Source organism: Trachypithecus francoisi, unplaced genomic scaffold, assembly GCF_009764315.1.
Source record: "Trachypithecus francoisi isolate TF-2019V2 unplaced genomic scaffold, Tfra_2.0 Lachesis_group0, whole genome shotgun sequence".
Classification (NCBI taxonomy): Eukaryota; Metazoa; Chordata; class Mammalia; order Primates; family Cercopithecidae; genus Trachypithecus; species Trachypithecus francoisi.
The window spans coordinates 10281390-10309085 of NW_022681453.1; the positions used below are offsets into that span (position 1 = coordinate 10281390).

At 37.9% G+C, this 27696-nt stretch overlaps 1 long non-coding RNA gene and 1 pseudogene across 1 annotated transcript in view; one reads left to right on the forward strand and one right to left on the reverse strand.

The window, feature by feature from the left end:
- The window catches only part of LOC117079740, a 76183-nt gene that overhangs the window by 17044 nt on the left and 31443 nt on the right, over window positions 1-27696 (reverse strand). The window lies entirely within an intron of this gene.
- Window positions 25186-25307, forward strand: LOC117084645 (annotated as a pseudogene).

Consider the following 27696-nt stretch of genomic DNA (forward strand, 5'->3'; position numbering starts at 1 on the left):
TGGTTTCCTTTTCTCTGGATAGATTCCCAGTTGTGGGATTCCTGGGTCATAGGCAGTCCTATTGTAGTTTTTTGAGGAAACTTCAAACTATTCTTTATAGTGGCTGTACTAGTTTGCATTCCCAACAACAGTATGTAAGAGTTCCTTTTTTCTCCACATTCTTGTTAGCATTTGTTAATTTTTGTCTTTTTGCTAATAGGCCTTCCTAACTGGCATAAGATGATACCTCATTGTAGTTTTGATTTATATTTCTCTGATGAGCATTGTTTCACGTATTTGTTGGTCATTTGTATGTCTTTTGAGAAATGTCTGTTCAAATTATTTACCCATTTTTTAACCTGATTGTTATTTTTGCTGTTGAGATGTTTGAATTCCTTGTATATTCTGGATATCAATAACCTGTGAATGAGTAGTTTGCAAATATTTTATCCCATTCTGTTGACCGCCTTTTCACTCTGTTGTTTCCTTCGCTGCTGTGCAGAGGCTTTTTAGCTTGATATAATCCCGTGTGTTTATTTTTGTTGTTGTTACCTGTGGATTTCGTTTTTCCTTTTTTTGTTTTCTTTTTTTCTTTTTTTAAAGACAAGAGTCTCGCTCTGTCACCCAGGAGTTGAAGTGCAGTGGCACAATCTCCATTCACTGCAAACTCCACCTACCGGGCTCAAGTGAGTCTCCTGCCTCAACCTCTTGAGTAGCTGGGACTACAGGCGTGTGCCACCATGCCTAGCTAATTTTTGTGTTTTTAGTAGAGATAGAGTTTCACCATGTTGGCCAGGCTAGTCTCAAACTCCTGACCTCAGGTGATTTACCCTCCTCAGCCTCCCAAAGTGCTGGGATTACAGACGTAAGCCACATTGCCCAGCCTAGTTTTTGAGGTATTTTTCATAAAATGTCTTTCCAGACCAATGTCCTGAAGGTTTCTGTTTTCCTCAAGTAGTTTTATAGCTTCAAGTCTTACACTTGGATCTTTTATCTATTTTGAGTTGATTTTTATATAGAGTAAGGAGTGGGAGTTTACTTTCATTCTTCTGCACATGAATTTCAATTTTCCCAGCACCATTTATCAAAGAGATTATTCTTTCTCCAATGAGTGTTCTTCCCTTTGTCAAAAATCATTTAGCTATAGATGTGTGAATTAATTTCTGGGTCCTCTATTCTGTTCCATTGGTCTATGTGTCTGTTTTTATGCCGATACTATGCTATTTTGGTTACTACAGCTTTGCAGTATATTCTGAGGTCTGGTAGTGTGATACTTCCAGCTTTTTTCTTTTTGCTCAGGATTACTTTGGCTAGTCCTGGTTTTTTGCAGCTCCATACAAATTTTAGAAAAACGCCATCGGTATGTTGACAGGAATTGTATTGAATCTGTAGATTGTTTTGGATGGTATTCGCATTTTTACAATATTAATTTGTCTGATCCGTGAGCACAGGGTGTCTTCCCATTTGTATCCTCTTCATTTCTTTCATCAGTGTTTTTCAGTTTTTCTTATAGAAGTCTTTCACATCCTTGATTAAATTTATTCCTGTGTATTTTTGTAGCTATTGTAAATGTGATTGACTTCTTGATTTCTTTTCCAGCTAGTTTGTTGATTATGTATAAAAATGCTACTGATTTTTATATTACTTTTGTATCCTGCAACTTTATTGAATTTATTAGTTCTAAGAGTTTTGGGTGGAGTCTTTAGGTTTCTCTGTATATAAGATAATGTAATCTGCAAACAGAGACAATTTGACTTCTTCCTTTTAAATTTGGATAGCTTATATTTCTTAAATTACTGACTTTTGAAAATAAAAAGCTAGGGATAAGGCATAAGGGAAGATGATCTAGAAGAATATATGATTAGCTCAAATCTGTTTTTACTGTCCCTGAGACCAAATAAAGCATGTTAAATAAAGGGTTAAAAGAAAAGAGGAAAAACACAAGAGTTAGATGTTGGTCAGAAAGGAATCTATTCCTTGTCCCCCATCTACAGGCAGACTGCAGGACTAGTGATGTAGAGGTGATGGAAATCTCAGAATAACTTTGTCTCACTTTCCAAGTGCACCCCAGGGTGAGGACTGGCCTCACAGCATTCCCTTAAGTCCAGCCAAACAGAAGAAATTGCTGTGGAGTGTCCAGTCAGACAGCCTGAGATGTCTCAGAAGTCACTTGCAACTCAATGTGGTGGGAAGGGTAGGAAAATGTTTTTTCATGTGGTTATGGGTACCTCAGATATGATACTGGCCAGTGAGAAAGGACAAGGAGATGTCAATGGGACCTGGATGAACCAGTTCTAAATTATTATAGAGGAAGAAGGGTGATACTTATGATCTTTGTCTCGTAGAACCAGGCCTACCCATTAGTAAAAGTTCTGGTGCTGTATATTTTCCTGGGATTTTTTAAAGAAAGAAGCCAGACCAGTCTCTACTCTGTTTCTTATTATCCCCTGACACATCAGTGCCATCCCTCCTCCAATGCCACATTACCTCTAATTCTCATGAAATTTAACCAAAAAAGACCTGGCGCAGTGGCTCACGCCTATAATTCCAGCACTTTGGGAGGCCAAGGCGGGCGGATCACGAGGTCAGGAGATTGAGACCATCCTGGCTAACACGGTGAAACCCCGTCTCTACTAAAAATACAAAATAAAATTAGCCGGGGGCATGGTGGCAGGAGCCTATAGTCCTAGCTGTTCGGGAGGCTGAGGCAGGAGAATGGCATGAACCCAGGAGGCGGAGCTTGCAGTGAGCCTAGATTGCGCCATGGCACTCCAGCCTGGGTGACAGAGCAAGACTCTGTCTCAAAAAAAAAAAAAAAAAAAGAAAAAAGAAATTTAACAAAAAGGATCTAAACATTATAGAACACCTCAAGGACCCCAAGCATAGACAGCGTATTCATCTTATTTTCTGCTATAAGGAATATTGCAAACCAACACACTGAAAAAGTAAAATTATAGTTAATTAAAAATTAGGTTTTACATGACAAATCACAACATACTGGCACACTCCAATAAAATAGGTTATTTATCTCTAGTGAGGAGTAAGTGGATAACAAACACAATTGTGAATATGTGCATCTGAACACATGAGCAAAATGCTCAATATGCCGGTGACATCTTTATATAAGAAATTGTGAAGAAATTGACTTCACTTTGTTTAATCTGTCCTTTCTGAAGAAATGAAAGTATAACCCCACAAGAACTGGCGTTAATATAAAACGCTATGCCAATAACCTTAAAAATATCAGTTTATAGTAGAAATAAGAATTAATAAGTCAAAGAAGTTTGACGTGCCCAATCACAAAGTGAAGTCTTAGGCCAATTACAAGTCCTATGGCGCCATTTCATGCTGTGTAATGTACCTGCAAAAGACCTGAAATAATTTTAAAGTAGAGAAATACAAAAGCAAATAATTTGAGAAATTGAAATGAATGCTAAGTGACAAGCACCTCAATTACATAAAGAAATATGATTGTAAATCACAGTTTACACACATTTAACATAGCACTATTGTATGTATATTAGTGTGACTACAAAATGTAATAGGCTAATACTCTCTGCATGAAACTTGAGACTAGCAGGAATGGGAAAAAACAGTGAAGAGTTGCAAAATAATGTAAGTTATATACAAATTATCCATCAGGAAAGAGGAAGTATAACATGATCAGATTTACATGTTCAAAAATTCACACAGTGATTGATGGATTATTGAACCGAGGCAGACCAACAGTCGACATAGGCAGAAAAATAGAAGCCTATTATAGTTGCCCGGGTGAGAAATTCTGGTTGTAGAGGTGGAGGGAAGAAGGTAGGTATGAAAGAGATAAAGAAATAGATACGACTGAACCTGGTAACTGATTGAACTTGAAATTAAGGAGGAGTCCAAGAGAAACGTAAAATTCTGGCATGGGCTACTGTGGACAAAGAGAATAAGGTTTTTTTTTGAAGATGTTGAGTAGAAAAAATCTGAAGTACATACAGGTGAAGCTGTCCAAGAGGAAGTCATATACATGGGTCTGGAATTTAACTTTACCTTTAGGTCAATGGATAGAAATTTGGGGCATTTTGCAATCCAGAACTGGAATATGAATTTGACCTTATTTATATTTTGTGTATAACCAGTGTAGTGCAGGTAAAGAGCCCGGGTATCAAAGCCAGAGCACCTGGATCCTAAACCCAGCTTTAAGACTTACTAGCTGTGTGACCTAAGGGACATTTCTGGTCCCTTTGATATCATCTCTCAAATGGGAAGGGTTACTATAATTACTGCCACACTGCATAGTTATGAGGAATAAGTAATTGAATACATATAAAACCCTTACTGCTTAATAAATATTAGCCATTGTCGGGTTGAACAAAATGAAATTGTCATTTTGAAAGTCAAAAAGTCAAATACTGAAATTTCATATGATTCAATTTCAGATCTGTCAGTGCATAAATCTTGTGGCATTTTCCTGTTTCCCAAATTCAGTCTCACCTGTAGTAACTCCATCTGCTCTACCCTGGATGATATAAACAGGTGCCACAAGTCATCTGAGAATATGAATTGACTTAAAGAGGCAATTCTTGAAATAAAATGTCAGACTTCTGTTTGACTTTTCTCTTAACCTCTGAAATCCTTTCAATTGCGGAAGTGGAATGATCTTATTTGTTTTCATTGCAAAATGACAAAAATACCCTGGTAATTTTTCCTGAAATATGCGCTTTGTTTGAACAGAGTTGTATAGCGAAGATTATCATTAGTATCAACACCCTTGGAGAGGATTTATATATACTATCTCAGAGAGAGGAAAAAAAGCCTACTTTACCAACGACTCTGGGATTTAGCTAAATAATTATGGAACTAGAATTCAGGTCTTTATTCACTCACTTACCATCTGCTTCCTTTAGGTTATATTCTAAGTAGTGGAATCAAGAGATGAGAAACATGAACACAACATAAAAGATCCAGCTGACTTGAAACCTTATGCATTCCAATATTGCTACTAAGAGCAAAAATAAACTTGTATACTGGTACTATTTCTATAAACATGAATATTTTGATGGGGTCATTACTGCAAATCCTTTGTGTAATAAAACATTGTGGTTTGAGGTTCTATTCAGAACACAGATCATACAATTTTCAAAATCTAAATTGGGTAGCTAATCCAAATCTTGTCTGTGTCTTCAAATGAATGCAGCAGTTAGAGTTCTAGCACATATGGCCAACAACTTCAGACATGTTTAAAATACTATAGAAAAGACCTGGGTGGGCAGGCGCTTTGTTGGATTTTAAGAGAAGGAGATTGTGAAGTATTTGCACATGCATTAAAAGTAAATGTTAGAGTGTGTATATAACATTTAACAGGTATTCGGCTTCTGAAAAGAAACAAAAGATGGATGTTACTTTGCAGTGTATATAACAAGCAAATATTTTGGAATGATCAAAATATTAATCTTTCCTATTGATCCATCTTTTGAAGTCTTGATATTGATCCTCCTTATTCTTTATTTCTTCTGAAAAGTCTTTAATCAATGTTTCTCTTTCTTTAAAATAAAGGCAGCACTTTCTTTATAGGTACCACGTGATTGGAAATTTATTTTGTTATTTATTTGTGTTCAGTTATCCAGCCTACTTTTTTAAAAGCAAAGTTCAGAAATCTATCATTAAAAATTGAATACTGAACCAAAAGGAATCTTTTGTTCATAAGATAAAGTTTGTTTCTTCTGTCTGTAGTAATGCCAGGCAAACAAACAAACTAACAAAGAAAAAGTCAATTGCAAAGCAATACTAGGAATTCTCTGACATGGGAATTTTAACTGTGGCTATTTCACTAGTATGCTATATTATTTTCTTATAATCTTATTATAAGATTTATTTTGTTACATGTACATATGGATTATATTTGGATTATAAATATCCCTGTTGTATAACATTAAAAATAAAGAGAAATATTTTAAAAGAGCAACAGCCTTTAATAACTTGTATATGGTCAGATTTAATGTATGCAACTATCTGCTAGTAGTTAATGGCTGCTTCTCTGATTTTAACTGAGATAAAGTATAATGATGACAGATAAGATGTACTTTTTATTTTCTTCTCCCTTAATAATAAAAGATATCTACAAAAACTAGTATCAAAAACTCAAATATCACACTTAATGAAGAAGATTTTGATTCATTTCTATTCTAGGTAAGAATAATAGGAGTGCTGCAATGAACACTATTATTCAGTATTTTCCTGGAGGTCAAAGGCAACACAATAGCTCAAGGAAAACAGGTAAGAGATACGAGAAATGGAAAGTGTATCCATTAGGATTAGTTTCAGCTGTACATACAGAAAAATCTTAAATAATAATACCTTAAATAAGATAGAAGTTTCTCTCTCACGGAAGGAAGGAAGGAAGGAAGGAAGGAAGGAAGGAAGGAAGGAAGGAAGGGAGGGAGGGAGGGAGGGAGGAGGGAGGGAGGGAGGGAGGGAAGGAGGGAGGGGAAAGAGAGAAGGAAGGAAGGAAGGAAGGAAGGAAGGAGGGAGGGGAAAGAGAGAAGGAAGGAAGGAAGGAAGGAAGGAAGGAAGGAAGGAAGGAAGGAAGGAAGGAAAGAAGGAATGAAGGAAGGAAAGAAGGAAGGAAGGGAATGAGAATCTAGAGGCAGGCAGGCAGGATTGATGTGATAGCTTCAAAGTGATCAGGGATCCACACTTCTATCTTGCTGCTCTGTGAGTTTTGCATATGGCCTTCTGTTTAAGGTAAACTCCCAGCCAATGAATTTTCATTTTAGGTAATTTCAGGAAGAAGTAGTGAGGAAGACAAGCTCACCTTTTCCCATTTAAGGAGGCTTTCCTAAAGTCCTACACAACACTTTGCTTAGATCTCATTGACTAGAATGAAGTCACAGGGTCACACCTGGTTGCAAAATTGTCTGGAAAATGTAGTCTTTTAGAAGAGTGACAGGGTGCCCATATAAAAATTGGCATTTAGGTTAGACAACCAGAAGTCCCTGTCAGAGAAATGAAAAAAAAAGTCGTTAAGTCGTTACTTCTATATATTATGATTGTCCACATAGAGAAGTGCAAAGGTACTCTGATACATACTTTTAAAACTAAATAGAATCTTCATCAAGATTTAGATATATATATATGGGGAGAAAGAACAAGATAAATATGTGTGACCACACAGAAATGTGTGAAATATTTATTGCAGAATTTTTGGTAATATAAAAATGGAAACACATTAATGTCTATTATAGAAAGAATGGATAAATGATTGCATATTTATTTCATTTATAAAATCAAATACTTGGCAATAGTTAAAATTAGTGAAATAGATTTACAAGTAATGATGATTACGCTTCAAAAACATTGTTCACTTGATATATATTATTTATTTATTTTTAAAAATCTGTCATGCCTGTAATCCCAGCACTTTGGGAGGCCAAGGCGGGTGGATCACGAGGTCAGGAGATCCGAGATCTTCCTGGCTAACACGGTGAAACCCCGTCTCTACTAAAAACACAAAAAATTAGCCAGACGTGGTGGCAGTCTCCTGTAGTCCCAGCTGCTCAGGAGGCTGAGACAGGAGAATGGCGTGAACGTGGGAGGCAGAGCTTGCAGTGAGCCGAGATCACGCCACTGCACTCCCACCTGGGCCACAGAGCGAGACTCAGTCTCAAAATAAATAAATAAACATTTGAAAAACAATTAGTAAAATATTAACACATTAAATCTAGGTGTTGGGTAGTCGCAGGACTGTGTCTGTTTTTGTACCTTATTATGTCTTTGGTATTTTGCACATTATAGCCAAACACCGTCTCATGTATTAGACCCATTTTAAGATTGGGGAAGACTTGGACTTTGAGAGATGAATTAATTTGGTCAAGGTCATGTAGTTTCTAAAAACTTGAGAAACAAATCTATGCCTGCCTGGTTCTAGAGACTCTAAAATAAGCAACTTCAAGAAGTAGGATTTAGCCCTATTTTCAGCCACAAATATTCCATCTATAACAAAGCCACAAACTGAAGCATCAATTTAAAACTGTCCCTGATACTTGCTAAACTGAATACATCAAAAGGTAGGACTAGTTCAATATAATTTCAAAAGGGTTAAAAACCGTATGAGTCTATAAGAAATAGCAGGTATTTTGAAAACAGCTTGGCTAGAAATGTAAAAAGCTAGAGATTGTTCAGAGTAACAGTGTTTAATAGGAAAGTTCTTTTTTTAAAGAGTAGAGTTGAAAGAGATAGGATGAAAGTGTAGATGTGAAGTTGCCTATGGGGCTCAACAAGCAGAGAACATCTAGGCTGAAGGCTAAATCAATGTTTTACCTTGCAAAGCAAACACTGATTTCTCTTGGATGAAAGCTCAGGAGTTGGCAGAAAAAGGCAACTGAACCATCCATGGAAATGTAGCAAATGCAAGTTGGATCCTGACTAGCTTCTGCAGATCACGTACATGCATCTGTACTCAACAGTAACTTTTCTGCTCCTACCGAGATGCTCTGAGACATTCCACAGGACTTTCTTCTTCTTCTTCTTCTTCTTTTTTTTTTTTTGTTTGTTTGAGACGGAGTCTCGCTCAGTCTCTCAGGCTGGAGTACAGTGGTGCAATCTCGGCTCACTGCAAGCTCCGCCTCCCAGGTTCACGCCATTCTCCTGCCTCAGTCTCCTGAGTAGCTGGGACTACAGGCGCCCGCCACCACACCTGGCTAATTATTTTGTATTTTTAGTAGAGACGGGGTTTCACCATGTTAGCCAGGATGGTCTCGATCTCCTCACCTTGTGATCTGCCCACCTCAGCCTTCCAAAGTGTTGGGATTACAGGTGTGAGCCACCGCGCCAGGTCTCCACAGGCCTTTCTAAACCCGTGGCAAAATCATACTCACAAGACTGTGAGCCCCTCTGGGGTAGGAACCACACCATTCATTTTTGTTTCTCTAGATCCCAATTCAGTGCCAGGCTTCTAATAAGTGCTACAGAGATTGGATAAGTAAATAAATGCAATTCATCATTCCATCCTATATTTGCTGAGTTCTCTGAAGTCTTTCCCCTCCTGATTCCCACTAACCATAACTTAATCCGACAGTATTTTCCCAAACTGTAATTGCAATATGATCCTATATTTTTTTTTAATGTCTATTCTTTTCATACTGATTGATCCCACACACTGACAGGATCCCACACACTGATCCCACACACTGATTAATTCCACATACACTGGAATTTTGTAATAAAACTTTCCAGTGACATCCAGTGGTTATTGGATAAGTTTCCTCTTTCTAGCTTGGTCACACTGCTGGCACATTTGCATTCCCTTAGCACAGCGTACTCTTCCATGAAACTTCCCATTTGTACATGCTACTACTGCTGTTCCATCCAGCAAACTCCATTTAGTCTTTAAAACCCAAATGAAGTCCTTCTGTCAAGCTTTCTCCTAATCCATCAGACACAGCCCTCTCTGTCCCAACTCCTTTGTATATATGGCTCTTTTAATGGTGATTGCACTGTAAACTAATTTTTAATAGTTAACCACTGTAGGAGAGATGGACAAGGAAAATTAGAGATGGTCAGGTGGGGTCTATTTCTCCTTTAATCAAATATGGGCTGCATGTTATGATTTGACCAATAAATTATGACAGAAGGGACTCTATGCCAGTTTGGGCCAACATTTAAGAGAACGGCAACTTCTGCTTTGGTCTCTCAGAGTCCTAAACCACCCCATAAGGCATTTGACTACCCTGAGAGCTCCATGCTGTCATGGAGTCCAAACTAATATGCTGAGAGACTGGGTATAGAAGAACTAAGGCCCTAGATTTGTGACCCAGCCATCTTCACTTATTTGAGCTACCCCAGCTGAGGTTCCAAACATAAACCATGCCTACTTGGTCCTGCCTGAATTGCTGAGCCATAGAATCATAAGCATATACAATAGGCATTGTTTTATGCTACTAAATTTTTGGATCACTTATTATGCATCAATAGATAATTAGAACAACCTTCAACATCCACGAGTATTTTCCTAGTTCTCTTCCTACAACATAACTAGTTGTTATGGCCTCACATTGCTTTCTCATTAAACATTGGGGTCTCAAACTTCTAAACCTTGTTTATCTGCATTGATTTCCTGGGGAAATTTCCTTCTGTATTAAGGCTTTAAATATCATGCTTATGCTTACGATTTCCTAATGTATATCTGGAGCTATCTCAGAAAATCCAGGCATACCCAATTACTTCCTTGACATCTCTATTTTAATGTCTAATAGGCAATTCAAATTAAGTACATTGCAAATGAGCTCCTGATCTTCTTCACCAAAACCACAACTCTTGAAGTGCTCCCTATCTCAATATATGTATTCAGAGTCATCAAGTTGCTCAGAAAAACATCATAGGCATTACCCTTGATTCCTCTTTTTTTTTTCCAGACCTCATTTCAATTTATCAACAAGCACTGTTGACTCTACCTTAAAAATATATCCCAACCTGAGTGACCTTATAAAACATAAGACAGAGTCAGTCCCTACAGTCAAACTGCCAACAGCTTTTCATCACGTTTATAGTAAAATCTAAAATTTTTACCATGATGCTATATAATCTGGCTCCCAGTGACTTCTCCAACCTCACAGAGTTTCTATTCCCTTTCTTCCTCTTTCTGTTCCAGTCTCATTGGCCTTCTTGCTGGGCCTAGGCATGCCAGACAGATTCCTGCCTCAAGGTTGCAACTCTTTTTTTCTCTTGTATTTTCCCTTGTCTTACACATGACATTCATTCGGGTCTTAGTGAAAATGACATCCTCAGCGAGGTCTTTTCTGCAAGCCACATCTACAATAGAGACCCCTCTGTTGCTGGCACTCTCCCATAGAGTTGCTCTATTTTTCATCGTTGTACTTTTCACCACCTGAAATTCATGTTACCAATACATATTTATTTGATTGCTTGTTTATTGCCAACTCCAACTATTTGAGGTCAGGTACTTTACCTTATGTACTACCATATCCTCAGTCAAGGAAAAGTGCCTGGGCAAAATACACATTGCTTAACTGAATAAACTCAAAGGAAGGAAGGAATCTTTAAATTCCTCAACTCACGGCCTTGAATATTTCTTGGTACAAATAATATAGTCAAGGAGTATTTGTGAATGTGTTCAAATTAAGTCTGGAAGTCATTCCTAACAACTTATGTAGCTGTCTTCTTTCGAATAAAGTATTTAATCAGGCAGTATGTGAAAGCAAATTTTCATGATTTCTGGGTAGCAGATTTCTGATTTTCATCTTAAGTGTCAAGCAGATCTTAATATGTGATGTTCCCTTGGCTGATGTGCTTTTTGAGTAAAGTTCACTTTATTTTAATAAGGTATACCCAAAAAAGTGATACTTGACTACCATGATTTCTTTTTTTGCTGAATTATTTAGGACAATAGATGAACCATGCATGGAAGTATTTTGAGGGAATTGTTCTTACATTTTAAACGTAAATCTGTTATAATAGAACAATGGGGAAAAATGTATTCTCTTGAGACACATTTTCAGGATGTCATCTAATTGGTAATGCAAGGCACATTTATATTTCTGACTATGCAGGGTGCTTGTGAAAAGATGTGTATTTTAAAAATCAGAAAATTGAAATTCTCAAACATTACCAGGTTCTCTACATGCATCTTTTAAGCCATGTTATATTTTTAACTTGATTTCTAAACGAAGGAGCCTTTTACTAGGAATTTCTTAATATTCTATAGAGCTGGGGAAGTTCATGACAGCTCTGTGCCATCAAAAACACATCAGCGTGTTTGGATCATTACTCTCTCCGGACAAAATTCTCTCTCTTAACCAACTGTACATCCCTTTTTGTATTTCAATTTTACCACAATATTAAACCCTCCAGAAATGACAGCGCTAATTTTTCACATACCTCTTTCATGTACTCTATTTTGCTAAATAAATTATTCACTAAATTTTGCATATGGTTCACTAATCCTCAATTGTGTGGCTTTAGTTTTTTCCTTTTAGAGGTAAAAGTAAGTGCTGCTGCATTTCTAAAGCCCTTTTTTGGATGTTCATTGTGCCCTGAGTTGTATAATTGGATTCTTTAGTCAAATATCTTAAAAATGCACCACTAACAGAGTTGGAAAAATGTAGCATTACTAAGTTTAAATGTAAGAGTTCTACGCATTCAAATAAAATTTACATGAGGAGATGTATTATCTTAGTTTGCCAGAAAGCCACTTTAGTGTTTTAGACAACAAATTGCTTACGGTACATTTTCTATTCCAACATATTCCAGACTGAATAAAAATAAAAGGTACAATTTCAAATGCTATCACCGACAATTTGCTTCTTTTTATGTCACATTTTAGATTTTCTTAGTGTGGGTGATTAATTTCACAAAGAAAGTACATTTTATCTTAGTGTCTGTGTGTACCTTACCTATCATGTTTCTGCAGTTATGAAAATGAACAGACGCCAAGCATAAAAACTCATATTTTGGAATCCATGAATTATAGTGAATTGTGACTTACAGTTTTTTAAAGCAGTGTTGCATGGTGTTAAGAACAGATACTTTGAAATCAGATGACCTAAAGTCTCAGCTCTGCCACTGACTGGATTGGGTAAGTTTGTAACCATTCTGTGCTTCGGCTACCTAATTAGTAAAGTGGAAATAATATTAGCACTAACTGCACAGGGGTGTGCTGAAGCTTACATGAGAACTTTGTGTAAAATACTAAGATCATATACTTGACAAGTAATAGCTAGTTTTTTTCTAAAAACTTATTTTACATCCAAAATATAATATTATCAAATGCTTACTATCTATCTGCTCTTGTACCAGGAACTCAGGGAAACAACTATGATCAAAAGAGACATGGTCTGCATACTTTCTAGAAAGCCTGACTGCAGTGAAAAACTGTATAAAAAGCATAAGGTTATATACCTGACCACTTCTCACCACCATCACTGCTACCATCCTGTTTCATCATCCCTTGCCTCCACACTGGTCTCCCTGTTTCTCTCTTTGCCCCTATTTTCTATTCTCAATGAAGCAGCCAGAGAAATACTTCTAAAAGACTAGACTGATAATGTCACATCACTATGCTCAAAGCACAACAATGGCTTCCATTTCACTAAGAATGAAAGCTTGACTCCTTATACTGGCTTCCAAGGCCAGGATGATCATCCTGTTCTTCTCTGACGTTTTTTTTTTCCTGCTTCTCTATACCTCACTTGCACTTTTCTAACTACACTGGTCTCCTTGCTCTGTCTCAACAGCACCAGCATACTTACAACTCAGGGTCTTTGTACAAGTTATTTTGTTTTCCCGAAACCATCTTCCTCTAGGTATCCTCTTGACTAATTTTCTTCCTTCTTTGAATTTTGCAAAAATACCCTCTTAATGAAGTCTGTCCTAATCACTTTATTTAAAATTGTAATCTGCCTCTACTTCCCATATGAAATGGCTGTCTTTTCTGTTTTTCCCACAGCATTTATCATCTTCCCACATTATAGATAATTTAGATATTTGTTATATTTATAAATATAATGTTTGTGAGTATGTATATGTAAGCACCACAGGTTAGAGATCTGTTTTGTTTACTGTTGCTTCCCAAGAACTCAGAGCAATGCCTGATAATTAGTAGGCATTCAATAAATTTTTTTTAGATACATCAAAATTTTCAACAAATATGCTAGTTCACAGTGTTTAAACTCAATAGTATGTTATTTTCAAACTAAATAGCAGGAGAGAAGAAAGAGGTGAAAAGGAACTTAAAAGAATAGCAGAAACTGCAATTACTTCTGAACCAACCTAATACATACATAGTCATAAATCACACAACCATGTATCAGTCAATGACAAACTGCATATATGATGTTGACCCCATAAGATTATAATAGAGTTGAAAAATTCCTATCACCTAGTGACACTGTAGCCACCTTAATGTCATAGTACAAAACATTACTCATGTGTTTGCAGTGAAGCTGGCAAAAAGAAACCTGCATGCCAGTCATATAAAAGTCTATGCATATACATAATACTTGATATTTATTACAAGTATCATAATACTTGATAACAGTATATTATTACATAATACTTGATAACAGTATAATGACTATGTAACTTGTTTATGTATTTACTGTACTTTTACACATTATTTAAGAGTATACTCATTCATATATATGCATATATATTTTATATATATATATATATATATATATATATATATGTGCAAAACAGTCTCAGACAGATTTTCAGGACATATTTCAGAAGAAGGCATTGTTATCATAGGAGATGACAACTCCATGCATATTATTGCCCCTGAAGGCCTTCCAATGGGACAAGATGTGGAAGTGGAAGACAGTGATATCAATGATCCTGACCCTGTGTAGGCCTGGGATAATGTGTATGTTTGGGTCTGAGTTTTTAAGAAAAAAGTTTAAAAAGGAAGAAAGAGAAGACCACAAAACAACTAGAAAACAAATAAGACAATGGCAGAAGTCCTTATCAATCAGTAGTAACATTGAATGTAAATAGACTAACCTCTCCAATCAAAAGTCAAAGTGGCTGAATGGATGAAACACCAAGACCCAATGATCTGTTCCCTACAAGAAACACACTCTACCTATAAAGACGCACATAAACTAACAATAAAGGGATGGAAAAGGATATTACATGCAAATGGCAACCAAAAAAGAATAGGAGTAGCTATACTTATATCAGACAAGATAGATTTCAAAACAGAAACTATAAGAAGAGACAAAAAGATTACTATATAATAATAAAAGGGTAAATTCAGCAAGAGGATGTAACAGTTGTAAATATATATGCACCAACACTGGAGCACTCAGATATATGTGTGTGTGTATATATATATATATGGCAAATATTGTTAGAGATAATTATAGAGATTGACCCCAATCAACAAAGAAACATCAGACTTAATGTGTACTACAGAACATATTGACCCAACAAATATTTACAAATCATTTCATCCAATGGCTGAAGAATATACATTCTTCTCAATGCATGAATTATTCTCAAGGACAGACCATATGTTAGGTAAAAAATAAGTTTTAAAACAGTCAAAAAAATAAAATAATACCAATTATCTCCTCTAGCCATAGTGGAATAAATGAAGAAATCAATAATAAAAAGAATTTTAGAATTATATGAACATATGGAAACTAAACAGTATGTTCCTAAATGACCAGTGTGTCAATGAAGAAATCAAGATGAAAATTGAAAAATGTATCTAAATAAATGATAATGAAGACAAAATATACCAAAATCTATCAGATACAGTGAAATGAATACTCAGAGGGAAATTTATAGCTCTAAGTGCCTACATCAAAAAAGTAGAAAAATGTCAAATTAACAACCTAACAATGCATCTTCAAGAACTAGAAAAGCAAGAGCAAGCAAACCCCAAATTAGTAGAAGAAAGGAAATAAAAAGATCAGAGCACAAATGAATATAATTGAAATAAAGGAACACAAAGTTTCAATGAAACAAACAACTGCTTTTTGAAAAGATCAACAGAATTGACAAGTCTTTAGCCAGAACAAGAAGAAATGACAGAAGACCCAGATAAATAAAATCAGAGATAAAAAAGGAGACATTACAGCTGATATCACAGAAATTCAAAGGATGGTTAGGGGCTACTATGAGCAATTATATGACAATAAATTGGAAAACTCAGAAGAAATGGATAAATTTCTAAACATATATGACTTACCAAGATTGAACCATGAAGAAATAAAAAGCCTGAACAAACCAACAGCAGGTAACATGATTGAAGCCTAATAAAATGTCTCCCATCAAAGAAAAGCCTAGAAACTAATGGCTTCACTGATGAATTTTACCAAATGAGTAAAGAAAAATAAATAACAGTCCTAATGAAATTATTCTAAAAAATACAACAGAATGGACTACTTCGAAATTTATTCTATGAAGTCAGTACTAACTAGCCTGATACTGAAGCCAAAGACACACCAAACACACTCTCTCTCTCTCTCTCTATATATATATATATACACACACACACACATATACATGTAAGAGAACTATTTATCTGAATCATTGTATATAACAAAACCCTGTTTCACATAAGGAGAAAACAAGAACTAATTTCAGCACCTACAGCATCCTGACTAACCAGAGTTCCTGAGTCTGTCCATGTGACAAGTTTACTGCTAGCAAACTCAGCATTTGAGAAAATTAGCACACTAAACAAAATTACAACAAAGGACTCCCACAGATCCCATTTCACTGCCCTGCCACCTCCAGCAGAGCAGGTGCTTGTATCCATGTCTGGGAGACCTGAAGACAGATTACATCATAGGACTCTTTGCAGACAATCCCCAGCATCAGCCCAGGACCAGTGGCCCCAATGGGTTTCTAGACCCAGAAGGGCAATAACAATCACTGCAGTCTGACTCTCGGGAAGCCCCATTCCTAGGGGAAGGGGAAGAGTGCCACATCAAAGAATCAACCCATGGGGTGAAAGAATCTGAAGAGAAGCCTTTGCATTCCAGATCTTTTCACTGAAAGTCTACCCAAAATGGGAAGGAACCAGAAAAGTAATTCTGGTAATATAAAAAAACAAGGTTCCATAACATCCTCCAGAAGATTACACTAACTCTCCAGCAATGGATTTAAATGAAGAATAAATCTCTGAATTCGCAGATAAAGAATTCAGATGGTTAATTATAAAGCTACTCAAGGAGGTACCAGAGAAAGGTAAAAATCAACTTAAAAGAAATTTTAAAAACAATATAGAATGTAAATAAAAAAAACTTTCCAGATAAATAGATATCATAAAGTAAAAACAAACAACCACCCACCAAAAACTCCCCGACAACTTCTGGAAATGAAAGACACACATAGAGAAATACAAAATACACCAGAAAGTTTCACCAATAGACTAGAACGAGTAAGAGAAAGAACTTCAGAGTTTGAAGACAAGGCTTTCAAACCCAATCTGACAAAGATAAGAAAAAAATTTTAAAAATGAACAAAGCCTCCAAGACATTTGAGATTATGTTAAATGACCAAACGTAAGAATAATAGATGTTCCTGGGGAAGAAAAGAAATCTAAAAGGTTGGAAAACTTATTAGAGGGAATAATCAAGGAAAACTTTCCTGGTCTTGCTAGATATCTAGACATTAAAATACAAGAAACTCAAAAAACATCCAGGAAATTTATCACAAAAAGATTATCACCTGGGCACATAGTTTTCAGGTTATCTAAAGTCAAGACAAAGGAAATAATCTTAAGAGCTGTGAGGCAAAAGGATCAGATAACCTAAAAAGAAAAACCTATTAGATTAACACAAATTTCTCAGCAGAAACTCTGCAAGACAGAAAGGATTGAGGTCCTGTCTTTACCCTCCTTAAACAAAATAATTATCAGGCAAGAAATTTGTATGCAGTGAAACTAGACTTCATAAATGAAAGAGGGGTAGTCTTTTTCAGACAAGCAAATGCTGAGAGAATATGCTACTACCAAGTCAGCACTACAAGAAATGCTAAAAGGAGTTGTAAGTCTTGAAGTAAGACCTAAAATACACCAAAATAGAACCTCATTAAAGCATAAATCTCACAGGACCTATAAAACTATAACACAATTTAAAAGAAAAAGGTATTCAAGCAACAACTAGCAGGATGAACAAAACAATACCTAACTTCTCAATACTTACATTAAATGTAAATGACCTAAATTCTCCAATTAAAAGATACAGATGACAGAATGGATAAAAATCCACCAACCAGGTATCTGCTGTCTTTAAGAAACTCACCTAACACATAAGGACTCACATAAACTTAATGTAAAGGAATGGGAGAAGATACTCCATGCAAATGGACACCAAAACCAAGCAGGAGTAGCTATTCTTCTATCAGACAAAACAGACTTTAAAGCAACAACAGTTTAAAAAAAGACAAAGAGGGACATTATATAATGATAAAAGAAACAGTCCACATGAAAATATCACAATCCCAAATACATATGCATCTAACATTGGAGCTTCCAAATTTATAAAGCAATTACTACTAGACCTAACAAATGAGATAGATGCCACCACAATTATAGTGAGGGACTTTAATACTCCACAGACAGCATTAGACAGGTCATCAAAATAGAAAGTCAACAAAGAAATAATGAACTTAAAATATATTGTAGAACAAATGGGCTTAACGGATATTTACAGAACATTCTAATGAAGAACTGCAGAATATACATTCTATCCATCAGTACATGCAGCATTCTCCAAGATAGACTTACATAATAGGTTATTAAAAAGTCTCAATATATTTCAAGAAAATCAAAATTATATTAAGTACTCTCTTAAACCACAGTGGAATAAAACTGGAAATTAACTCCAAAAGGAACCCTCAAGACTATACACATACATGGAAATTAAATAATCTGCTCCTGAATGATCATTGGGTCAACAATGAAATCAAGATGGAAATTAAAAAATTCTTTGAACTGAATGATAATAGTGACACAACCTATCAAAACCTCCGGGAGGCTAGGCACAGTGGCTTACACCTGTAATCCCGGGCACTTTGGGAGGCCGAGGTGGGCAGATCACGAGGTTAGGAGATCAAGACCATCCTGGACAACATGGTGAAACCCCATCTCTACTAAAATACAAAAAATTAGCTGGGCATGGTGGCCTGTAGTCCCAGCTACTCAGAAAGTTGAGGCTGGAGAATTGCTTGAACCTGGGAGGTAGAGGTAGCAGTAAGCCGAGATCACACCACTGCACTCTAGCCTGGCAACAGAATAAGACTTCGTCTAAAAACAAAAACAAAAACAAAAACAAAAATCTCTGGGATACAGCAGTGGTAAGAGGAAAGTTCATAGCCTTAAAGGCCCACATCAAAAAGTCTGAAAGAGCACAACTAGATGATCTAGGTTCACACCTTAAGGAACTACAGAAACAAAAACAAACCAAACCCAGCAGAAGACAAGAAACAACAAAGATCAGTGCAGCAGAGCTAAATGATATTGAAACAACAACAAAAAACACAAAAGACAAATGAAACAAAAGGCTGGTTCTTTGAAAAGATAAACAAAATTGATAGATCATTAGCAAGACTGGCCAAAAATAAAGAACATCCAAACAAGCTCAATTAGAAACAAGATGGGAAATATTACAACCAATAACACAGAAATACCAAAGATCATTCAAGGCTGTTATGAATACCTTTACACAGACAAAGTAGAAAACCTAGAGGAGATGGATAAATTTCTAGAAATATGCAATCCTCCTAGATTAAACCAGGAAAAAAATAGAAACTGAGCAGACCAATAATAAGCAGCAAGATTGAAACAGTAACTTTTTAAAAATGCCAACAAAAAATTCCAAGGCCAAATTCACAGCTGAATTCTATCAGACATTCAAAGAATTGGTACCAATCCTATTGACACTATTCTACAAGATAGAGAAAAAGTAAATCCTCTCTAAATCATTCTGTGAAACCAGTATCACTCTAATACCAAAACCAGGAAAGGACGTGACGAAATAAAAAAGAAAGAAATAGAGAAGGAAAGAAAGACAGAGAGAGAAAGAAAAGAAACAGAAAGAAAAAGAAAACTACAGACTAATATCCTGATGAACATAGATGCAAAAATTCTCAACAAAATACTAGCTAACCAAATCCAACAGCATATCAAAAAGACAATCCACCATGATCAAGTGGGTTTCATACCAGGGATGCAGGGATGGTTTTGTGTCCGGAATTGGTGGGTTCTTGGTCTCACTGACTGCAAGAATGAAGCCGTGGACCCTCGCAGTGAGTGTTACAGTTCTTAAAGATGGTGTGTTCAGCATTTGTTCCTTCAGATGTTCAGATGTGTCTGGAGCTTCTTCCTTCTGGTGGGTCCGTGATCTCACTGACAGGAGTGAAGCTGCAGACCTTCATGGTGAGTGTTACAGCTCTTAAAGGCAGCACATCCGGAGTAGTTCGTTCTCCCTGGTGGGTTCCTGGTCTCGCTGGCTTCAGGAGTGAAGCTGCAGACCTCCCCAGTGAATGTTACAGCTCATAAAGGCAGCCTGAACCCAACGAGTGAGCAACAGCAAGATTTATTGTAAACAGGGAAAGAACAAACCTTCCACAGTCTGACAGGGGTTTCCAGAGATTTGTCACTGCTGGCTTGGCCAGCCTGCTTTTATTCCCTTATAGACCCCACCTACATCCTGCTGATTGGTCCATTTTAGAGAGAGCTGATTGGTCCATTTTACAGAGCGCTGATTGGTCCGTTTTGGCAGGGTGCTGATTGGTACGTTTACAATCCCTGAGCTAGACACAGAGTGCTGATTGGTGCATTTACAATCCTCTAGCTAGACATGAAAGTTCTCCAAGTCCCCACCAGATTAGCTAGATACAGAGTGCTGACTGGTACATCCACAAACCCTGAGCTAGACACAGAGTGCTGACTGGTGCATATACAATCCTCCAGCTAAACATAAAAGTTCTCCAAGTCCCCACCCAACTCAGGAACCCAGCTGGCTTTGCCTAGTGGATGCCATGCCAGGGCCATGGGCGGAGCTGCCCATCAATCCCACGCCATGCACCCACACTCCTCAGCCCTTGGGTGGTTGATGGGACCAGGCACCAAGGAGCAGGGGGCAGCACCCATTTGGGGAGGCTCAGGCCGCGTGGGAGCCCACGGACAGTGGGTGGCTTGAGCATGACAGCCTGAAGGTCCTGGGCCCTGCCCTGCAGGGAGGCAGCTGAGGCCCAGCGAGAATTTGAGCGTGCCGTGGGCAAGCTGGCAGTGATGGGGGACCCAGCGCACCCTCCACAGCTGCTTACTCAGGTGCTAAGCCCCTCACTGCCCAGGGCTGGCGGCACCTGCCAGCTGCTCCAAGTGCAGGGCCAGCCAAGCCCACACCCACCCGGAACTCATCCTGGCCTGAGCATCACACGCAGCCCCAGTTCCCGTCCATACTTCTCCCTCCACACCTAACTGCAAGCAGAGGGAGCTGGCTCCAGCCTTGGCCAGCCCAGAGAGGGGCTCCCCCAGTGCAGCAGCAGGCTGAAGGGCTCCTCAAGCATGGCCAGAGCGGACGCTGAGGCCAAGTTCGCGCTGAGAGCGAGTGAGGTCTGCCAGCATGTTGTCACCTCTCAGTTTAACATATGCAAGTCGATAAATGTGATATAACACATGAACAGAATTAAAAATCACATTATTATCTCAATAGACACAGAAAAAGCATTTGACATAATCCAGTATCTTTTATGATTAAAAACCAACAAAATCAGCATAGAAGGGACATACCTTAAGGTAATAAAAGCCGTCCATGACAAACCCACAGTCAACATTACACTGAACGAGGAAAAGTTGAAAACATTCCCCATGAGGACTGAAATAGGACGAAAATAGCTGTTTTTACCACTTCTATTCAAAACAGCACTGGAAGTCCTAGCCAGAGCAGTCATACAAGAGAAAGAAATAAAGGACATCCAAATAGGTAAACAGAATGTCAAACTGTAATGTTTGCCAATGATATAAACACATAGCTAGAAAACCCTAAAGATTCATCCAAAAAGTTCCTAGAACTGATAAATGAGTTCAGTAAAGCTTCTGGGTACAAAATGAATATACAAACAAATTGGTAGCACTGCTATCCACCAACAGTGAACAAACTGAGAATCAAGTCAAGAACTCAACCCCTTTTACACAGCTGCACCAAAAAAAAAAAAAAATCATTAGGAATATACCTAACCAAGGAGGTGAAAGATATCTACAAGGAAAACTACACAGCTGAAAGAAATTTTAGATGACCTGAACATATGGAAATGCATCCCATGATCATGGATGGATAGAAACAATATTTTGAAAATGACCATACTGTTAAAAACAATCTACAAATTCAATGTGATTCCTATCAAAGTACCATCATCATTCTTCACAGAACTAAAAAAACACATCCTAAAATTTATATGGAACCAAAAAGCCCACATAGCCAAAGCAAGACTAAGCAAAAAGAACAAATCTGGAGGTATCACATTACCTGACTTCAGACTATGCTACAAGGTTATAGTCACCAACACAGCATGTTGCTGGTGTAAAAATAGGCACATAGACCAATGGAACAGCATAGAGGACCAAGAAATAAAGCCAAATACTTAACACTCAATTGATCTTTGACAAACCAAACAGAAACAAGAAGTGGGGAAAGGATATCCGATACAACAAATGGGGCTGGGATAATTGGCAAGCCATATGTAGGAGAATGAAATGGATCCTTGTATTAGTCAGGATTCTCTAGAGGGAGAGAACTAATAGGAGATATATATATGAGTTTAATAAGGAGTATTTAATAAGGAATATTAACTCACATGATCCCAAGGTCCCACAATAGGTCATCTGCAAGCTGATGAGCAAGGAAGCCAGTCCAAGTTCGAAAGCCAAAGAACTTAGAGTCCCATGTTTGAGGGCAGGAAACATCCAGCATCAGAAAGATGTAGGCTGGGATGCTAAGCCAGTCTAGTCTCTTCACGTTCTTCTCTATGCTTTTAATTCTGGCCACACTGGCAGCTAATTAGATGGTGCCCACCCAGATTATGGGTAAGTATGCCTTTCCTAGTCCACTAACTCAAATGTTAATCCCTTTTGGCAGTACCCTCACAGACGCACACAGAATCAATACTTTGCATCCTTCAGTCAAGTTGACACTCAGTATCAAACATCACAAGTCCACACCTTGTCAACTTGAACCCATGCACATCTCCTGAGATCATAATCTTCTTTTTTTTTTTTTTTTTTTTTTTTTTTTGTTGAGACGGAGTTTCGCTCTGTCGCCCAGGCTGGAGTGCAGTGGCCGGATCTCAGCTCACTGCAAGCTCCGCCTCCCGGGTTTACGCCATTCTCCTGCCTCAGCCTCCCGAGTAGCTGGGACTACAGGCGCCCGCCACCTCGCCGGCTAGTTTTCTGTATTTTTTTTTAGTAGAGACGGGGTTTCACCGTGTTAGCCAGGGTGGTCTTGATCTCCTGACCTCGTGATCCGCCCGTCTCGGCCTCCCAAAGTGCTGGGATTACAGGCTTGAGCCACCGCGCCCGGCCCATAATCTTCTAATAAACACAATAATAAGGTCATAATTATGCCTAACGTATAACAACTATCCTTTGTACAACCAGAAATGCACCAATCCCCAATCCAAATGCTATTATATAAAATTAACAATACTTAAATGTTCTTCTACTACCCACTACCCATTCTGCATTCCCTTTGCCTTCAGCAAGCACCTCAGCAGGTCGTGGTTTTTTTTCCTGGTGGGGTGACCCAAACCTTCATTCCTAATGGGTCTGGGTCATTTGTAGTCCTGCCTGGAATGAGCTGTTGTAGTTTACCATTGACCTTAATCACAGGGCATGGTAATACTAAGAGACGCCAATGGATCTCTTGTATTCCATGCATACTCTTCCTTACCTCCCTTGTGGAATAGTAGGCTGATTTCATCTTGATAGTCTGGGTCAGTCATTCCAGCCAACACTGTAACTCCCCTCTTAGCCTGTTGACTTAAAGGTAGGATGAGCCCAAAGTGTCCAGCTTGCAATCTTAACTTCCAGTTTAATGGAATTGTTGTTGTGTCTCCTGGTAGCAATGTACCTCCCTCTGGAACTAAGACCTCTAGGCTAGCAGAATGTAATGTCATGGGAATAGGCAAAAATAAAATCAAAAAATTTTAAAAAGTAGATGCTGGCATGGATGTGGTGAACAGGGAGCATTTCTACACTGCTGGTGGGAATGTAAACTAGTACAGCCACTATGGGAAACTGTACAGAGATTCCTTAAAGAACTAAAAGTAGAACTATCATTTGACTCAGCAGTCCCACCACTGGGTATCTACCTAGAGGAAAAGAAGTCATTATTTGAAAAAGATACTTGCACACTCATGTTTATAGTGGCACAATTCACAATAGCAAAACGTGGAACCAACTCAAATGCCTATCAATGAGTGGATAAAGAAACTGTGATAGATATAGATAGATATAGATATAGATATAGATATAGATAGATATACCAGGCTCACACCTGTAGTCCCAGCACTTTGGGAGGCCAAGGTAGGTAGATCACTTGAACCCAGGAGTTCAAGACGAGCCTTGCAACATGGCAAAGTATTCCATATATATAATAGAATACTATTCAGCCGTAATAAAGAAAGAATTAATAGCATTTGCAGTGACCTGGATGAGATGGAGACTATTATTCTAAGTGAAGTAACTCAGGAATGGAAAACCAAACATCATATGTTCTCACTGATATGTGGGAGCTAAGCTATGAGGACGCAAAGGCATAAAAATGATACAGTGGACTTTGGGGAGTTGTAGACAAGAGAGGGAGGGGCGAAGGATAAAAGGCTACAAATAGGGTGCAGTGTATATGTACACCTGCTCGGGTGATGGGTGCACCGAAATCTCACAAATCAACACTAAAGAATTTACTCATGTAGGCTGGTTGCAGTGGCTCACGCCTGTAATCCCAGCACTTTGGGAGGCTGAGGCGGGTGGATCATGAGGTCAGGAGATCAAGACCATCCTGGCTAACACGGTGAAACTCGTCTCTACTAAAAATACAAAAAATTAGCCCGGCATGGTGGCGGGTGCCTGTAGTCCCAGTTACTCGGGAGGCTGAGGCAGGAGAATGGTGTGAACCTGGGAGGCAGAGCTTGTAGTGAGCTGAGATTGTGCCATTGCACTCCAGCCTGGGCGACAGAGCGAGACTCTGTCTCAAAAAAAAAAAAAAAAAAAAAAAAAGAATTTACTCATGTAGCCAAATACCACTTCTATTCCAATAACTTATGGAAAAATAAATAAATAGAATGATAATAACTTACGGAACAATAAATAAAAACCGTAATAATGCATGATAAAAAATAAGATGAAAAAATTAATAAATTTGTGTGTTGCAACTGCTCCACTGACTGGCTGTTCTCACATCTCTTTTCCTCTCCATGGGCCTCCCTATTCCCTAAGACACAATAATTTTGAAATTAGGTCAATTAAAACCCTACAATTGCCTCTAATTGTTCAAAGGAAAGGAAGAGTCGCACATCTCTCACTCTAAATAAAAATCTAGATATGATGAAGATTAGTGAGGAAGGCATAGGAGCCAAGACAGGCCGAAAGCTCACCCTCTTTGCCAAACAGCCGAGTTGTGAATGCAAAGAAATAGTTGTTGAAAGAAATTAAAACTGCTACTTCAGTGAACAAAAGAATAATAGGAAAGTGTGCTTGCTTCAGCAGCACATATCCTAAAATTTGGAACGATACAGAGATTAGCATGGTCCCTGGGTAACAATGGTCCCTGGGTAACAACGACACGCAAATTCGTGAAGCATTCCATACTTTTGTAAAATAAAAAAAAAGAATAATAAGAAAGTAAAGTGTTTGTTAAGTGACCATGGCTGCATTCCAAAGCCCTATTCTTGATATGGATAGAAGTTCAAACCAGCTACAATATTTCATTAAGCCAAACCCTAATCCAGAGCAAGCCTCTAACTCTCTTCAATTCTATAAAGGATGAGAGAGGCGAAGAAGCTTCAGAAAAAAATGTTAGAAGCTAACAGATGTTGGTTCGTAAGGGTTAAGAAAAGAAGCCAACTGTGTAAAATAAAAGCCCAAGGGGAAGCAGCAAATGCTGATGTAGAAGCAGAAGCATGTTATCCAGAAGATCTAGCTAATGTAAGTGATGAAAGTGTCTACACCAAACACCTAGTTTAAAAGCTCCAAATGACAGACTGTCTTATTAGTGGCTAACGTAACTGGTGACTTTAAGTGGAAGCCAATGCTCAGTTATCTTTCTGAAAATTTTAGGAAGCCCTTAGGAATTACATTGAATCTATCCTGTTTGTGCTCTGAAAATTGATTATCAAAGCCTGGATGACAGCATATCTGTTCATAGCATGGTTTACCGACAATTTTAAGCCCACTGTTGAGACTTCTTTAAAAATATTACTGCTCATTAACAACACACTTGGTCTCCCAAGAGGTCTTACGGAGATATTCAAGGATATAAGTGTTGCTCTGATGGCTGCTAGCACAGCAACCATTCTGCAGCCTATGAATCAATGAGTAGTTTTGACTTTTAAGTCTTACAGTTTAAGAAATACATGTAGTGGCTGGACGGGGTGGCTCACACATGTAATCCCAGCACTTTCAGAGGCCAAGGCAGAAAAATCACTTCAGGCCAGGAGTTCGAAATATCATTGCAACATGGTGAAACTCCATCTCTACTAAAAATACAAGAATTAGTTGGGCATGATGGCACATGCCTGTAATCCCAGCTACTCGGGAGGCTGAGGCATGAGAATAGCCTGAACCTGAGAAGCGGAGATTGCAGTGAGCTGAGATCATGCCACTGCACTCCAACCTGGGCAACAGAACAAGACTCTGAAGAAAAGAAAAGAAAAGAAAAGAGAAAACAAAGAGAAGAAGGGAAGAAGGAAAGAGAAAGCGAGAGAGAAAGGAAGGAAGGAAGGAAGGAAGGAAGGAAGGAAGGAAGGAAGGAAGGAAGGAAGGAAGGAAGGGAAAAAACATGTAGTAAGGCTACAGTTGCCATAGATGGTGATTCTTCTGATGGATCTTGGCAAAGTAAGTTGAAAGCCTTCTGCAAAGAATTCACCATTCAATATGCCATTGGGAATACTTGTGATTCATGGAAGGAGGTAAAAATATTAAAATTAACAGGAATTTAGAAAAATTTGATTTCAACTCTCATGGATAGCTTTCAGGGATTTAAGACTTCAGTGCAGAAAGTAACTGCAGATGTGGAATTAGTAAGACAACTAGAATTAAATGTGGATCTTAAAGACATGATTGGATCTCTGCAATCTCATGATAAAATATGAATGGATGAGGAGTTGTTTCTAATGGATGAGCCAAGAAAGTTATTTCTTGAGATGGAAATTAGTCCTGGTGAAGATGTTGTAAACGTTGTTGAAATGACCCCCAAGAATTTAGACTACTATATAAATTTAGTTGACAAAGTTGTGGCAGGATTTGAGAGGACTGACTCTAATTTTGAAAGAAGTTCTACTGTGGGTAAATTGCTGTCAAACAACATCTCATACTCAGAGAAATCTTTCACCACCTTAATCAGTAAACAGCCATCTCAGTCAAAGCAAGACCCACCACAAGCCAAAAGATTATGACTTACTGAGGGCTCCGATGTTCCTTAGCATTTTTCTGCAAAGAAGTATTTTTAAATTAATATATGTTTCTTGTTGTTTTAGACATAGTGCTGTTGCACACCTAATAAACTATAGTATAGGGTAAACATAACTTATATGCATTGGGAAACTAAAAAATTTGTGTGACTTGCTTTATTCGCTTTACTGTGGTGGTCTGGACTGAATCAACAATGTCTCCAAGATATGCCTCACTTATTACTGTCTTACAATTGCCTACAGCATTCAGTACAGTAACATGCTATACAGGCCTATAACCTAGGAGCAACAGGCTATACCATATAGCTTTGGTGTGTAGTGCACTATACCACATAGGTTGTGTAAGTACAGTGTATGATGTTTGCACAGTGATGAAACTGCCTAATGACACATTTCTCAGAGCAAGTTCCTATTGTTAAGTGAACATGGCTGTATTCCAAAGTGTGTCATTACTTGAAATAATATTAGAATCCATACATCTAGACATATTTCAAGCCTACCTATATTCTTTTTAATAGATTTAAGACCAAAGAGTATTGATCCTTTTGGGGATGATTTCATTCTTTGGAAAGA